Consider the following 15,070-nt stretch of genomic DNA (forward strand, 5'->3'; position numbering starts at 1 on the left):
TATGGTATGGAATGATTGTATGGTGGGAAATATATATTGTCCATCTCACAGGGAATGAGGTGAATGCAAATGTGAGTGCAAATGCAATTGTTAATATAATTGCAAATGCAACAGTCAATGCAACTGTAAATGAACTCCATCCAGACACATACAAATGTACCTCATTTCCCCATGAGACAAACAAAATAAATATCCCACCATACAATCACTCCACACTGTGCCACGGAGAAAAACACATCTTGCCATGACATACCTCTGAAGGTGCCAGTCGTAGGTGCAGGCAAAATGTTAGGAGCAGAAACTACCAGAACACAGCAACACAACTCAAAAAACCCATAACAGCCACAACAGTAATGATAAAGAATAGCAGCAGTGCATGGAGGGGTAAATAGAACACTAATGCTTTTCTTCTGCAGCAACAGGCCCTCTCAAGTACTAGAATGGAAAGCAGCGACCACAAAATATTGCCAAAGTCACATGGTCATCCATATAAGTGTATTTTACCACTAGGTAAGAAGAGAGCAAATGTCTCATATGCAGATTCATCCCAAAATAGCACAGGAGAGAAGTTCAAAAGCAATGTGGAGAAGTGTCCTAATATCCACAGGGTGGCATTATCAATTTCCCTATACAAAATGAATGCACCTTTCTCTGCAAGTACATTTGTTTCTCCTCAAACTGTCAGATACTAGGACAATTGTATTTTTACAGACAGCAAGGAATTGTCTCATTTCTTTACTGGCTCTTGATATCCTTGGATGTCGCAGCCCTTTCTATGCTTGCAAGAAAAGCATTATCTGCAGCCTTTGTGGATGAGGCTTCCTATATATAGACAGACAAAAAAAATCATTCCTTTCTATCTTTCATATCAGAATTTAAGAGTACCCTGGAGCTACCAAGTTTATTAGAGTTCATAAGAAGAATTGTGTCATAAATGGGACAACTATGGCTATAAACCCACACCTCTGAGTGTGCAAAAAATTCTGAGATGCTGTACTAAGCCATTCTCTTGTGGCTGTCAGGAGGAGGAAAAGAAGCACGGATGAGAGAATGGCACTGATATAAAGGAAGTATGATGATGATGGTGTCAATGATAATAGTAACTTTTTCAGAAGAGAGAATCCATGCCCCCCACCATGATGGGGTATATTCCAACTTGCAATGCTCAAACAGCTGCCAGTTTGAATCATGTTATCTCACTGATTGTGAACAGGAAGTTGATTTTTCACTAAACAGTTTGGCTGCTCATGAACAATTGGAGCCTGTTTATGAGGTTACTTTTTGAATATTCAAACAGTATACTGTGCTTGCACCAGTGGGAGCTCTAGTACTCCCACAGATGTGTTGTCACTATCCAATCATATAAACAAGGAGAAAATTAATCAGCCAATGATTATAGGTAAAAATTGTATTTAAAAAAAATTGCCATGGTGTTCAACCACATTATGAGGATATGTTACTCATTTTGGGGGAAATGGAAGTCCTGGTGGCGGTGTAGTGGCTAAGAGTGGTGGACTGTACTCTAGAGGACCAAGTTTGACTCCCCACACCTCCACAAGAAGCTGCTGGGTGACCTTGGACCAGTCACAGTTCTCTCAGAACTCTCTCAGCCCCACCTACCTCACAAGGTGCTTATTGTGAGGAGAAGAAAGGATTGTGATTGTAAGCCACTTTGAGACTTCCTAAAGGCAGATAAACACAGGGTATGAAAATCAACTCTTCTTCTAGAACATCCACATATTGTTGCTATTATAGGGTTGCCATTCCATTTCTTCTGGAACATTTGGCATAGCATAGAGTCTGCCTTCCAAATTGTCATTTCCTCAAGAAGAATTGATCTCTGTGGTTACACCCCACTGAGGCCTCTCCCCTCCCCAAAGCCCTCCGTCCCCATACTCTACCGCAAAAATTTCCAAGAACTTCTCAGCCTAGACTTTGCAATCCTAGGTGGCCCAAGGGCACTCTGTGAGGTTCATGGAAGAGTTGGGAATTGGAACGGACATCTCCTGAAACTATTTCTGACTCACCAACCACTGCATTACCTGAACTTCATTTGGAAAGGAAAAGCCTGTTTGTGGTTCCTTGGATCCAAGCCACTGTCTGTAGTTTAGAAGATTTATAAATCTTTATCTCAGGAGTACTTTATTTGTCCTATCTATCCATCTTCATCATTGCATTTTATGCCATCATTCCTCTGAAGAGATCAGAACAATATATTATAGTTGTTCCTGTTGTCTTCATAGTTAGGTTAGGTTCACACAAACACCACACACACACAGACACAAGAGAGAGAGAGGGGTGGGCAGGCACAAGATCTGACAGTAGCCTTCATGGCTGAGTGGGAATGACCCTTGGTCTCCTTGATCTCAGCCCAACATTTTCACATTTCCTTGCCTTGTAGCTTATAAGGACCATTTCTTTTGATTCAGATGTTTGGGTTTTGAATTCTAAGAGTCAAAGAATTTAAGGCTGGTTCAAGGTTGTTGTTTTTTTTTTTGGTAGCCCTAGTCAAAATAAGACAGGCAGCTCCCTGGAAGCTACCTCTGCCTTCAGTCATATGTGCCCACAAGAAACGTCTGTTAATCAGACTGGGTTAGTTAGTAATTCCTCCATTCAAGTTAGTGAGAAATCTTTCTACTCAGACTCCCGTTTTCTTGGTGACTGCATGTGTGCTACGCAATGAGCTTCTTAAGGGCATGACGAAGGCCCAAACACTACACAGGTTTCTGATGTTCTACAAAGTGGAGGTCTTTGAATGTTCTTCGAGTGGCTCTTGAGTGGAGACTGTGATCTACTTCCTTTTACTTGGCATTGCCAGGAGTTTTTTGAATTGTTGTAAGTTGTTTTGAGTCCTGTTGCTTGCAAGAAAGGTGGGATATAAATAAATGAGTATAATTCAGAAGCCCTAACAATCCCATAGAAGGTTCTAGGGGGCACTCTTATTTCCTACAAAGAGCCCACTATGATAGGTGAGGGGCCTATGGCATTGAACTACTACAGGGTTTGCTGGGGCTTTTATGATTGCAATGTCTTTACTGTCTCTTGTTTTGCATTTATTGGTCAGCTTATGTTCCTCACTCCCCCCCCCTATTGAATAATGTATATTGTAAACTGATTTATTAATATGTATCCTTCAATTGGAGATAAAAGTGGGATGAGAGAAGGGAAAGGGTGAGGTAGAAATTTATATATAGTTCTCTGGTAATTCTTAATTAGGAGTGACAGATGCTTCTCTGTAATCCTGTTCCCAACATGTTCTGTTTGCTTTGTTTGGCACTGCAAGATATATGGTGACACCATAATGACCTTTCAAGGCTTCTCCGGAAAGTGTTATTGGCATTCCAATGATTTATTGTATGTTCCAGTTGATTACCAAGCCATTTGTCAACATTTTATTCTGCTCTCTATAAACCTGTCTCCTGCATCACAGATGTTCATGAGCATGAAAGTTTAAACAAATACAGTGTATTGTTACTAGCTTACTTGCTGCCTTCAGTTTTGTGGCTCCAAAGCAAATTCATTTGGGCTTTTGTAGGCACCTTAATTGCCCCGCTAACTGGGCGAAGGCACAGGTGCTATACCACACACCTGGCAAAGGCTGCATGGGAAATGGCTTGATGTTTCAACTGTGCATCGGGCATGCTGTCCGTGGGGCGTATTTTAGTTCACCTGTAAACATGTAAGGAATTTAGATTATAGAATGAGAAATGAAATATGCAGATTCCTGCCCCCCTATCAGAACCTTTCTTATTGCACGAATACTCTCTGCCCTGTCGTTCCAGTCTTGAATTCTGCAGGGTTCTGCAGTGTGGTTTGCTTTCATTTCAGTTTCCCACATTTCATTTGTTGCTTCATTCACTGATTTTGTTTGCCATTGATTTCAATGGAAAATATGTTCCACACCAGCGACTTCACTGTTTTCCATGAAACTTTCGAAAAGTTTCGTCCTCACTGAACATGACCAACCAAACACGCATTGGTCCAAGACTTCCACCACATTAACCTGGCACTACTTGTTGGAGTTTACCACAAAGAGAAGCGGTTGACACACTGATTAAAAGGGTCCATGTATTAGGAACTGCATTTAGGGTACGAAAGAGGAAAGACACCATGCTTCTATCTTGCTAGCTAGGAACAGTCTCTGCCATAGCTGTCTATTGTGTGCATTTTAATCCCCATTTATACAGTGGCAAGTGGTGGGAATCTGGGGGTAGGTGGAGTGGAGGGTTTGCCATACAGTTTCTGCCAATTCCTAGAGTAGACCTCCATCACTTCAAGGTTTGCTCTGGAAGTGATTTAATGCCATCACCTGATGGTACTTTTAAAAACTTTTTCTTCCACTAGCCCAGGGGTCAGCAACCTTTAAAACCCAAAGAGCCATTTGGACCTGTTTTCCACGGCCCTGAAGCTCTACTGAGCTGGAGAGCCTTCGGTTCGGCCCCTCCGCTCACCTTTCCTTCCAGCACTGCTCTGGAGGGCTGGAGGGACACGCCCACACTACCCTCCGACCGCCAGGTTACGTGGAGATGCAGCATAAGGCTGAAAGAGGCTATGGAGCCGCAGGTTGCAGACCCCTGCACTAGCCTCTGGGGCAACAATGGAAAATGGGAGCAGGGGGAAGGCTATTCCCTGCTCCTAGTAGTGTTGTCAACTTCTAGGTGATGGCTGGAGATCTCCTGAGAATACAGTTGTTCTTCGGACAACACAGATCAGGTCACTTGGAGAAAAAGGCTGCTTTTGAAGGTGGACATTGGCATTATACCCTATTGAAATCCCTCCCATCCACAAACCATGCCCACCTCAGGCTCCACCCCACAATCTCTAGGACTTTTCCAACCCAGAGCTGGAAACCCAAGTCCATAGTTGGATCCTGGCAGGACACAGGTCCGAGAGAGAATGATTGGCCCAAGACCTCTTGTTGTGCCATCCTAAGCAGAGTTAACACCCTTCTAATATTATTGGGTTTAGACGGGTGTAACTCTGTTTAGAATGGCATTTTAAGGCCCTTTTATTTGGCCTATATTTCCAAACCAAAGCCTGTGTGGGTAATGATCACTCCAAATCTGTAATTACTTTGAAACACCATGGATGCAAAGTTCACTGGCCACTGTGGCTGCAATCATGGCCTGCAACCTCTGAGATGCTCTTTGAAAAAGCTTTCCTCAGGGTCCCAACATAAATTACTGCCCTTTGCCACTGCACTAAAGCTAAAGTATTGTTTCATGGCTGTGACATCAGTGCAGGACACATAAATATTTTTTTTATTAAGTGTGCAGTGCCCTTTTAAAACAGCACACAGGCACACCACCTGAGACACCGGCTGACTAAATGTTGAAGCATAGCTGGAATTCAAACAGTCCTCTGTGCCAGAGAGAGGAGTGGGCCGCCAGGCCAGGCTTATGGGTGGTTGTAACCCTTAAAACGTCCTCAATCTGCATGTAATGTACGGCTTAATTTCCTCTCAAATTAGACACTTGATAAAAAAGTTATTATATCTGTCAAGTTGCCAGTGGTTTTTATGGGAGCGATAAACTAAGAGTCACTGCTTTACAAACCTTGATAGGACGTTTCAGTACCTGGAAAACTATTTTATTGCCACCCGGATGACTAACAAATTGCAAATACTGATTAAGCTATAAAGTTACAACAACATTAAAAAATAATGAGCAGTTATTGCATACAGGGGAAGAGACTTAGAGCTTCCGCCACCCAGAATCCAAAGCCCAGGGCAGCAGGCCAGTTGCAAAAGACCATCTGTAGATATCTGTATGCTTCTGGCACTATTAAAGCAGACTCTGGCTAGCCCCGCTCTGGGAAGGAACAACATTGGGGAAAGAAGCCTCCCAGTATAAGGTTTGCTGCTTTCTCATCATATCTTTTTTTTATTGCTGTCAAGCTGGCTTACGACAACCCGGCAGGGTTTTCAAGGGAAGTCAGAGATGGGTTGTCATTGCCTGCCTCCATGTCACGACCCTGGCCCCTGAAGGCCCCCCACCCAAGTATTTGCCAGGGTTGAGGCTGAGAGTGAGCAACTGGCCCAAAGTCACCCAGAAAGTTTCCTTGGCAGAGTGAGGATCTGAATCTGGTTTTCTCAGATCCGAGTTTGTCATCTTAACTAGTACACCATGCTGGCTGTCATTGCGGGCAGAGGTGTGGCCCTCCCTGCTTGGTTAAACCAACTTCACAACAATAATACACCAGACAATATTTAGTGCGGGTAAGAAAAACTGGCCATAGCCAAAGAGTTTATTAACAGAAAGCACAGGAACGCAAAATGGCGCAGCATGGGTCTGGGCAGCCCGAGTGTTGTCCCGGTTCCTCCAGCCCACCTGCTGGAGGAATATATCAAAGTGAAAGATTGGAGTGAGACATTCCAGACCAGTGAAGTGCCTGCCAGTGCCGGCAGGCAGCCCACAACTGGGCAGACGGCTGTCGCCGGGCCCCTCTCCCACAATGGTGGCTGCGTCCCAGGCTCAGCCGCACTTTATTTTGTATGCAGATCCAATGTATTTATGATTTATGACCCAATGTTAATTTGTGTTTATATGTATTTATTTTTATAATTTGATTTATGAATAGCTGACCTGGGCTTTGATGCAGATTAAGAACTGCATCTCCATCTGTATGTTGGTGCTGTTATGGACCACTTGAACTGATTGGATGTGTCAAATAAATATAAGGAAATTCCAAATGGATCAGACTAGTGACCCATCTAATTGAGCAATCTGTTTCATACAATGGTCAACCAGTTACTCTGGAGGGCTAACAAATAAGATGGAGAAGTCATGGTCTTCCTCACTTTTGCCTCCTAGCACTAGTATTCAAAGATTTTTTGCTTCTGAATATGGAAATTCCTTTCAGTCATCATGACCAGTGGCCACTGATGGACCAATCCTCCACAAACCTATCTAACCGTCCAGGCTTGGGTCTATCAGTACACCCACAGTTAGTGAAATTGTGCAATTTATGTATCGGTGAACAACAAAACATTGTGGCTGGCAATAAATAATGCTAGGTGAAAGAGAACATGGTTTTGCATTGAAAATTAAAACTTTAAGCTAGACCCTGTCTAATGTCTATCCCTAACACTGTTTTTGCATCAACTAAGCATAAACATGAAAATAAATGGCAAAAGGAAAATGCTGGCTTGTGAGCATAGTATGTATGTACTTTCAGTGTGAATGCAGACAGGCTGTGAATGGGAAGACTTCTCTTTGTATCTAAATATCTAAAAAAAATGTTCCATTCCCATGTAGACAGAATTTCTACATGTACATATCGTATGCACATAGACACCATGGCTCATGAGCTCCTAATCATGCATGGGGGTGGGGGGTACCCACTCTACAGTACCTATGTTGATATCATCACTAAAATGACCTCTGCAGAGAACTATGAGGGAGGTTCACTAAGTATCTACTGGGAAAGATCTTTGCAAACACTTGAGATTCTGAGGTTTTTAAATTGAAGATACTGGATTTCAGATCTTCTGCATATAAAAGATCACTGATCACTGACCTATGGTCTCCTCTGACAAATTCTTTCTCAGAAGCTTCTTTGGAACTGAAATTCCGATAAGACTTTTTGTGTAAAACAGAAAAAAAAGAGTTGATGATTTGTGCATCCGAGCAATAGAAGATTAAGAAAAAAGATATTACAGAGAAAAGTGTGAAACTTATTAGTGGTAATAATGAAGAATTAATTTTATAATGCTAATTAGAGAGCAAATAGTAATTCCTTAAGAGCGTTAATACTGGGTACAGTCAAAACCAGGAGATGTTTTATTAAATGCATTTTCTGTTTTGCTCTCTCTTCTTTCTGTTCGTAAGCTTTTAAAGTTTTAATAATAGAATTTTATATGGATTTTTAAATGGGACTGAAATCCTACTACAAGCTTAGGAAGCTTTGGCAGGCAACTAGCGGTGCAATCCTGAAGGGGCAGCCAAACTGTTGAGGAGGGGTGGGGGTGACTTTGGTGCCAGCATAAACGCCACTTGTGCTGACGTAAAAGGCATTCACACCAGCACAAGGGGACTTATGCTGGTGTTGGGAAGCCCCAAGGCAGCATGATGCCCAGGCACTAGCACAGCATCAGAGGTAGTGCTGATCCAGTTCAGGAGCCAGTGCTAGCACCAAAGGGGGCATTCCCAAGGATGGGGCCAACTTCTTAAGCCCTTTTGGTCCAGGAATGCTCCCATTTGCTGGTGCAGACCTATGCCACCAAAATCAGTGGCACAGACCACTGAGTTGCATGGGCCACTTTCATGACAGAAGGGACAGCATCACTGTGGACTTGCTGTCCACAACACAGCAAGCCTCTTTGGAGGTGGTGTGGCTGCATTGTCTCCATCCGTGCCGAACCACCCTTTCCCCGAATTGCACTGCCTCATTGCAATCCTAAGGTCAACTGAGAATCCTGCTCAAGTCTGTTCGATGGAGCTTCCTCCCAGGAAGATGTTCTTCAGTTTGCACTACAACAGTGCCATCCCGAACTGAGTCACCCAATTATGTGCCTATTTTTATGCCCCTTGATTTCAGTGGGCTTTTAGGATGGCACTGCCAGTCTACTTTTTGCATTCAGGATACCAAAGGTCATCACATCTGAGTACTGTAGATTTAAGGGGGAATGCAGAGAATGTCTTCATAGGGCCAGACGACACAATCCATTTCTCAGTGCTGCTGCCTTGCTTTCTTTGCAGTCATGCAGCTGCAGAAAGTAGTGTAGGGAGAGGAGGGGCTCCCAGTTGTAATTTGTTAAAAAAAAAAGACAACCTATTTTATGGTTTGGCCATTACATTCAAGCAACTGCTGAAATGAGTTATGTCAACAGGAAAATTTCTCCTCTCTCTCTTTCGACACAACTTCTATGTGTTAATAGAGAAATCAGAAGATAGGTGTTCAATGTACCTGGAGCCTTTGGCTAGCAAGAGGGTGATATTTCCACTGTCATGCTGTAGCAATAATGGAAAATGTCGCCTTTTCTATCGCTGGCCAAAAGTCATCTGTGATATGTTTCCTGATATTGCGGCCTTACTGCCCAAGTCAGAGCTCCAGGCTTCCCTGAGTCTTTCATATAACAGCGAAATTACACTGAATGGTCAAAGTTGTCATTAAACTTTTGTGCTTAAAGTGCTCAAACTCCTCCTGCTTCAAATAGGGTCCTTGGGATGTGCCCTGCAATAATAGGGATACTTCCCTCTGAGTTTGTTTTTGATTTCATTGTGAGCCTTTTCATTTCGCCCATTTTCATTGCTGATCTTTCTGAGCCTTTTCATCCATCCATCCATTTCCCTTTGTAGTTCACTTTTCCCAAAGGGTCTTCCGATTATGTGGCAGAATTAGTCAGTCAATCAGTAAGCTGATTACAAAAAAAAATCTAACATTTGAATGATGCCAACATTAGAATCTAAAAGCAAAGATTCCCAATAAAACAAAGCTATTCAGTCAATTAGCAAGTGGATTTACAAAACACGATAACATTTGGGTCCAACAATAATGAAGTAGAGCTGAGAAGTCTCTAGAATGGGAGAATATTTCCCTGAACTTCTTAAAGGAAAAAGGGAGGACATTGTAGATGAAATCAAAAGTCAATGAGATTCCTACATACAGTGAATTTGCCTGTTTTGAGGGCAGGGTTAAGAAATGCCTCTGGGAATCTGAACATGACTTAGGCACCTTCCACACATGTAGAATAATACACTTTCAATCTACTTTCACAATTGTTTGCAAGTAGATTTTGGAGTTCCGCGCAGTAAAATCCAGCTGCAAATTGCATTGCAAGTGGACTGAAAGTGCACTCTTCTGCATGTGTGGAAGGGGTCTTAGAGTCGCCACTAGATATCCCATTTTTGTTACACCACTTTTAAATCCTGGCACCACCTGCCTGAATTATACCCACAGTTCACCATCTTCATAATAGAAATAACTGTCATAACTTTGTATTACATCTTTCACTTGTGGCATACCAAGCAATAGATGAGGACTGATTCTAGAGGGCTGTTATAAAGATGAACAAATCTAAAAAAAATCTTGCTCCTTTGAAGCTTAGAGAGAGAAGTTGCAACTTTTGATCTGAATGGGTAAGAATCATATCTCCCTGTGTTACATAATCTGAAAAGGTGATTAGACAAAGGATTTTTCACATATAACTTTGAGGCCTGAGGAATATAACTGGTCAATAGTTGCTTGGCATTACACAGTGGAATCAGTACTAAAAAGCCGGGCTATTTTCATGCTTCAGTGTCAGACCTTGGGTTGAGAGATTTGCTTTCCACCTTTCTGTCTTTTGAAATCGTATATCATCCAACCTGATAAAGAATCCTCAAAAGTCTGAACATCATTTTGTGTCAGTTTGGTTGGTCCTAATAAAAAGTATTCCATGCATTTGTTCTCAGCTAAAGAGACACAATGCATTATGCTGTGGATTGTCTTTAACATCCCATTACTCTGCACTGACCTCCATTCTAGCCTCCAATGTTAACTGTCTTATTTTGCTTTTTGAAAATATCTGTTTAGCATGGGTTCCTTTCTCAGTTTTTAATTTCCCTCCTAGCAAATTCCTTCCCAGGTATCCTATGGATTAGTGCATCCTATGATAGTTGAATTCACTTTTAAGTATTTAAAATAAGAAATATGGCTGTAAATCCATCAAGGAGGATTTTGAATTTCTTATCCATGTTGTTTCAACCTTTAAAATGTCTATGTCCATTATATGTCTTCCTTTGGCAAACTGAAACTGCAATTCTTTATTTTTGCATTATTTTTTTTGTTTCCTGAAACAGACTTCCTTCATGTAAAATGGACTCATTTTCAACATCATTTCAGCATCAGAAAACCAGCATTGTGTGTATACATGACGGATACTGTACACATTACATACCCTGTAACAATCACATATAAAAACTGCACATAAAATGCATGCACAGTACAAATAAATCTAAAGCCAACCATGAAAAGCCATTGACTGAAGCCATTGACAAAGCACAAACAAATATAAAAAGGAATGAAACAAGAAGAGTTTGTTCATTCCTATAATCAAATGAAAAAGCTGAATTGACCAGAAAGTGCATTTGATTTTTGTAAAGAAAATCTGTCTTTCACTTTCTATCACACATTGATGATATCAAATTATGATGCCTTCACATCTAAAAGGCTGTGCTAACTTCCTTTGTGAAGACACTCAGAATTTCTGCCTATTCAAAACTATATTACTACCCATGTTCGGTGAATTGTTGTCTTCATCCTAGTCGAATGTTTAGGACATCTTGACAATAGGCATGGTTCAAATTCCATGTGAGAATTTAGAGGTAGGTGCTTTTGGCCTAAGCCCATGTGGGTGAGCTGCTTTTCTTTGACTTCCACTTGCTGGCTACCAAAAGATGTCAGCAGGATGAGTAAGAAGCAGAAAGGAGCTGGAAAAATGGAAGTGGGGTGAGGGAGAAGGCGTGGATGGCAATGCGAGGGAGTGGCAGAGTGAAACTAGGTAAACTGGCCATGGGTGGAGGGAATATGTCTGGGACAAAGCTATGGTCACAGACAAATTTGCCCCACTCTGGACATTTGTCTAAATAGCAGGCTAGCCAATGGAACTGGAGTAGGGGTAATTTCTAGCAATTACTTCCAGGTCCAAGGTCAAACCCTGAAACCCCTCACCTTTCTGTGAGGGCACTTCTTCAATGAACCTTTAATGGGAATTCCTCATCTTACATCACTAACCACACTCCTCCCTCCTCTTCTCTTGGTCTAAAAAACCCTGTGAGAAAAGAACTTGTGATGGGGTGGCTCACGGTTACCCACTGAACTTCCATGGTGGAGTAGGGATTTCAATCTGGGATTCCCAGATCCTAGGCTAACCATGACAACTTGCTGATATAGCAGAAATGTACCAGGTGTTTCTTTCTTTGGAACTAGATAATAATCCTGTTTATATCCACTTTAGGAATGCTACCATTTGAACAATGCTGATTAATATGCTTTAGATCAACATTATCTTCTGCCATTATGACCTTTCACTTTGTATAGAAATGGCTTCCCCCGGTCTTAGTTTCCTTCCGATTAATAGCAGCAACCGAATCACCGGGGGCAGCCATTGCGGCTTTGGTGAGCAAAGGAGGCAAAAGAGGGTTGCTTGCAAAGCAATGCTGGCCAGCACGCTGCAGAAGGGTTGCAATGATTGGCTCCAAGCCTTAAAAGGCGGGAAGAGCCCGGGTATAAATGGAAGCCACACCCAGAGTTCATCCTCCTTGGCTGCGAGACTCGGAACGGCGTGGCCCACCCACCCTCCCTATAGTACACGAAATTGTTGTTTGCTTACTTTGTCGCAGCCTGGCGGGTTGGCAACTGGAGTCGCTACATCTGGGGAGAAACCGAGCCACCCGGCCGGTTCTCCCATGCTTGTGCCCTGTGGAAGGGCCGGGGGATGTGGTGGGCTGGTAGGCAAGCCGGTAGACACCCCATGGAGTGGGGTTGGGTCAGGACGGTAGGCGGCCGGTAGGCTTAGCCGGTGCCCGCCTCCTCAGCAGCAGCAGGAGGGGTTGAAGCCGGGGGTTCACCCCTGGGACTCTCGCTTCCTGAAGGTGGCCCCAATGGAGATTGGGGATCGTTTGATGTTGCGACCCGTTTGCTGCCCAGCTTCTCTGTAAATAGTTATGTTATATATTAATAAATTGGGCTGCGGCCCAATCCATTTTCCAAGCCTGTCGTTGTAGTGTTTTCTTTTGCCAGAGAAGGGTCTCACCATCTGCACGCAATTGGAATTCAGACCTTGGCCTTGATCTTTAGCAGTCATTTGCATTTGGTTTCTGTGATTCTGCCTGTTTCACTACTCTGGACTGGTTTAGGGTTACTTGAATGTCACAGCTGATTTCTTTGTGTGCCCCTTGCAATTGATCCTACTGCAACTTATCATGCCAATAGAATCCATACCAAAAATATGGCATCTGGCCTTGGAGCAGCTTCCCCTTTGCATTCTGATCAATGTCTCCCCCCTCCTTCTCTTCATTTATTTTTGTCTAATTTGCACCAGTTTCACAAGCATGCACCCAATTTAATGCTATCTTCTAAACTGCTGGGTTACTGTTTGTAGCTGAACTAATGACGCAGCAATTAAAAGCATTTTGGGGTTAGCACTAATAATAAAGTAGGCTCATAAAGTTGATTAAAAACTTTCATTAACTCAAATCACACAACCAAAGACAAGCAATAAACAAACAGGTGTAAACATTCAAGCAACAGAGCATAGGAAACTTAGTAAATAGAGGGTTCTTTGGGTTGTGGGACAGTGGTAGTGTGCCAGGCTGAGATGCTCTGTTACTCTACCTGGATGTGAACCAGTTCTGCAGGGTAACTGATTTTATAACTCTTGCTCAGTTCAGATTTGATAGAAACAGGCGTTAGCATTCCATAGTCAATATCACTGTATCTCCATCATGTTATATTCTAATAACAATGTTGGCCAGATCGTTGGTACTTAAATCTGGTGTCTGGAGAGTACCTTTGCCAAGATAGGTTTTTTACAAACCTGAACAATGCCCCAGGTTTGCTGAAAAATGTAAATACTAAAAACAAAGAAACATTGGTTGGTCTACAAAATGTGAAAATGATAAAAAGAGCGCCTATAGCTTTAAGCAACCAATTTCTCTGTGGCTGTTGCTAAGCAACCACAGCATTCCAAGAGTAGGTTCTCTCAATAAAAGCAAGGGAGAGGAAAAACTGAGGTACCACCCCACAAGTTCATGAGGGTTCCATACAATGCAAGTGGCTAGAATCATAGAGTTGGAAAAGACCAGATGGGCTATCAAGTCCAAGCTCCCTGGCATGCAGGAATAAACAATCAAAGCACTCCTGACATTTGGCCATCCAGCCTCTGTTTAAAAACCTCTAAAGAAGGAGACTCCACCACACTCAAAGGCAATATATTCTTGTAAAGAGAATCACCAAAAACTGTGCTATCTTAAAAAATAGCCCCTCAAGCCCCACAGAGAAGAAGAGAAAGGGAGGGGGGGTTAAACTTTAAAGTCATGCAGAGTTCAGCATGAATGTGCTGAAGCAGGTTTCTTTCCCTTTAAAGAGGTTTTTGTCCTTTTCTACTGCAGCAGTAGAAAGCCCCGGTATTAGGTGGTAGGTGATGTAAAACATCTTTGTCTGAGACCCTGAAGAGATGCTGCCTTCCAGTCAGAATAGACCTTGATAGACCAATGGCCTCAAGCAGTAGAATACAGCTTTGTGTACACTCATATTTGAATATACAATTGGATAAGAGACTGTATCGTTACATCATGGGGACATTTGCCATCTCATCAAATGTGATAGTGAAAGCCAGCATCTATGAAGTCTGATCATGCAGATTTGATTCACTGCCCTGAAATCTGCATCCTCCAAAGTTTAACTTCATTCTGACCAAAATATTCAGCTCTTATTTATGTGCTCTGAAACACCATTCCTTTGTACACACCCGGTCGGTGTTTTGTTGGGTTTCAGGAAGAGTGTGAGAAGAATTTTTCTGTGGAAGGATTGCACCTTCGGCAATTATGTCTACAGTCTACAAAACAAGTGCAGCGGTGGCGGGAAGCTGAAAAAAATCCTATCATGTCAGAATAATGAGATCTGTGATTTCAGCACTTACTGGGTCAAAGACACACGCAGTGTGTTATCTGTAATGCTTTCCTTCTGACATTTGGGGAAATTGCATTTATGCAGAGGACACAAAGCAACGAAGCACAGTACTTCACTAGGACACTGTGACAGGAGGCAATCTCTCTGGGGCTGTGTCTGTTTCCTCTCAGTGCCCCAATCCCTGATTACTGGGGGCGGGAGAGGGTTTGCAGGTATTTTACAATGGAAAGAGTTATCTAGAAGAACTCTGATAATAATGGAACGGTCTTTGTGCATTCAGTCATTTGGGTAGCTAATGGTCTGTGCTGCATTCTCAGAAATATTCAGCCACTAGGTCACCACATTTGGATTGGCCCTTCATCTTCCAGGGAAAATTCCTGGTGGGTTGCTGCCCTGCTAGAGGCCAGCAGCAAACCGCGCTGAGCTCCAATGATGCTGGCTGTCTCTCAGGGCCAGG

Source organism: Sphaerodactylus townsendi, linkage group LG12, assembly GCF_021028975.2.
Source record: "Sphaerodactylus townsendi isolate TG3544 linkage group LG12, MPM_Stown_v2.3, whole genome shotgun sequence".
NCBI lineage: Eukaryota > Metazoa > Chordata > Lepidosauria > Squamata > Sphaerodactylidae > Sphaerodactylus > Sphaerodactylus townsendi.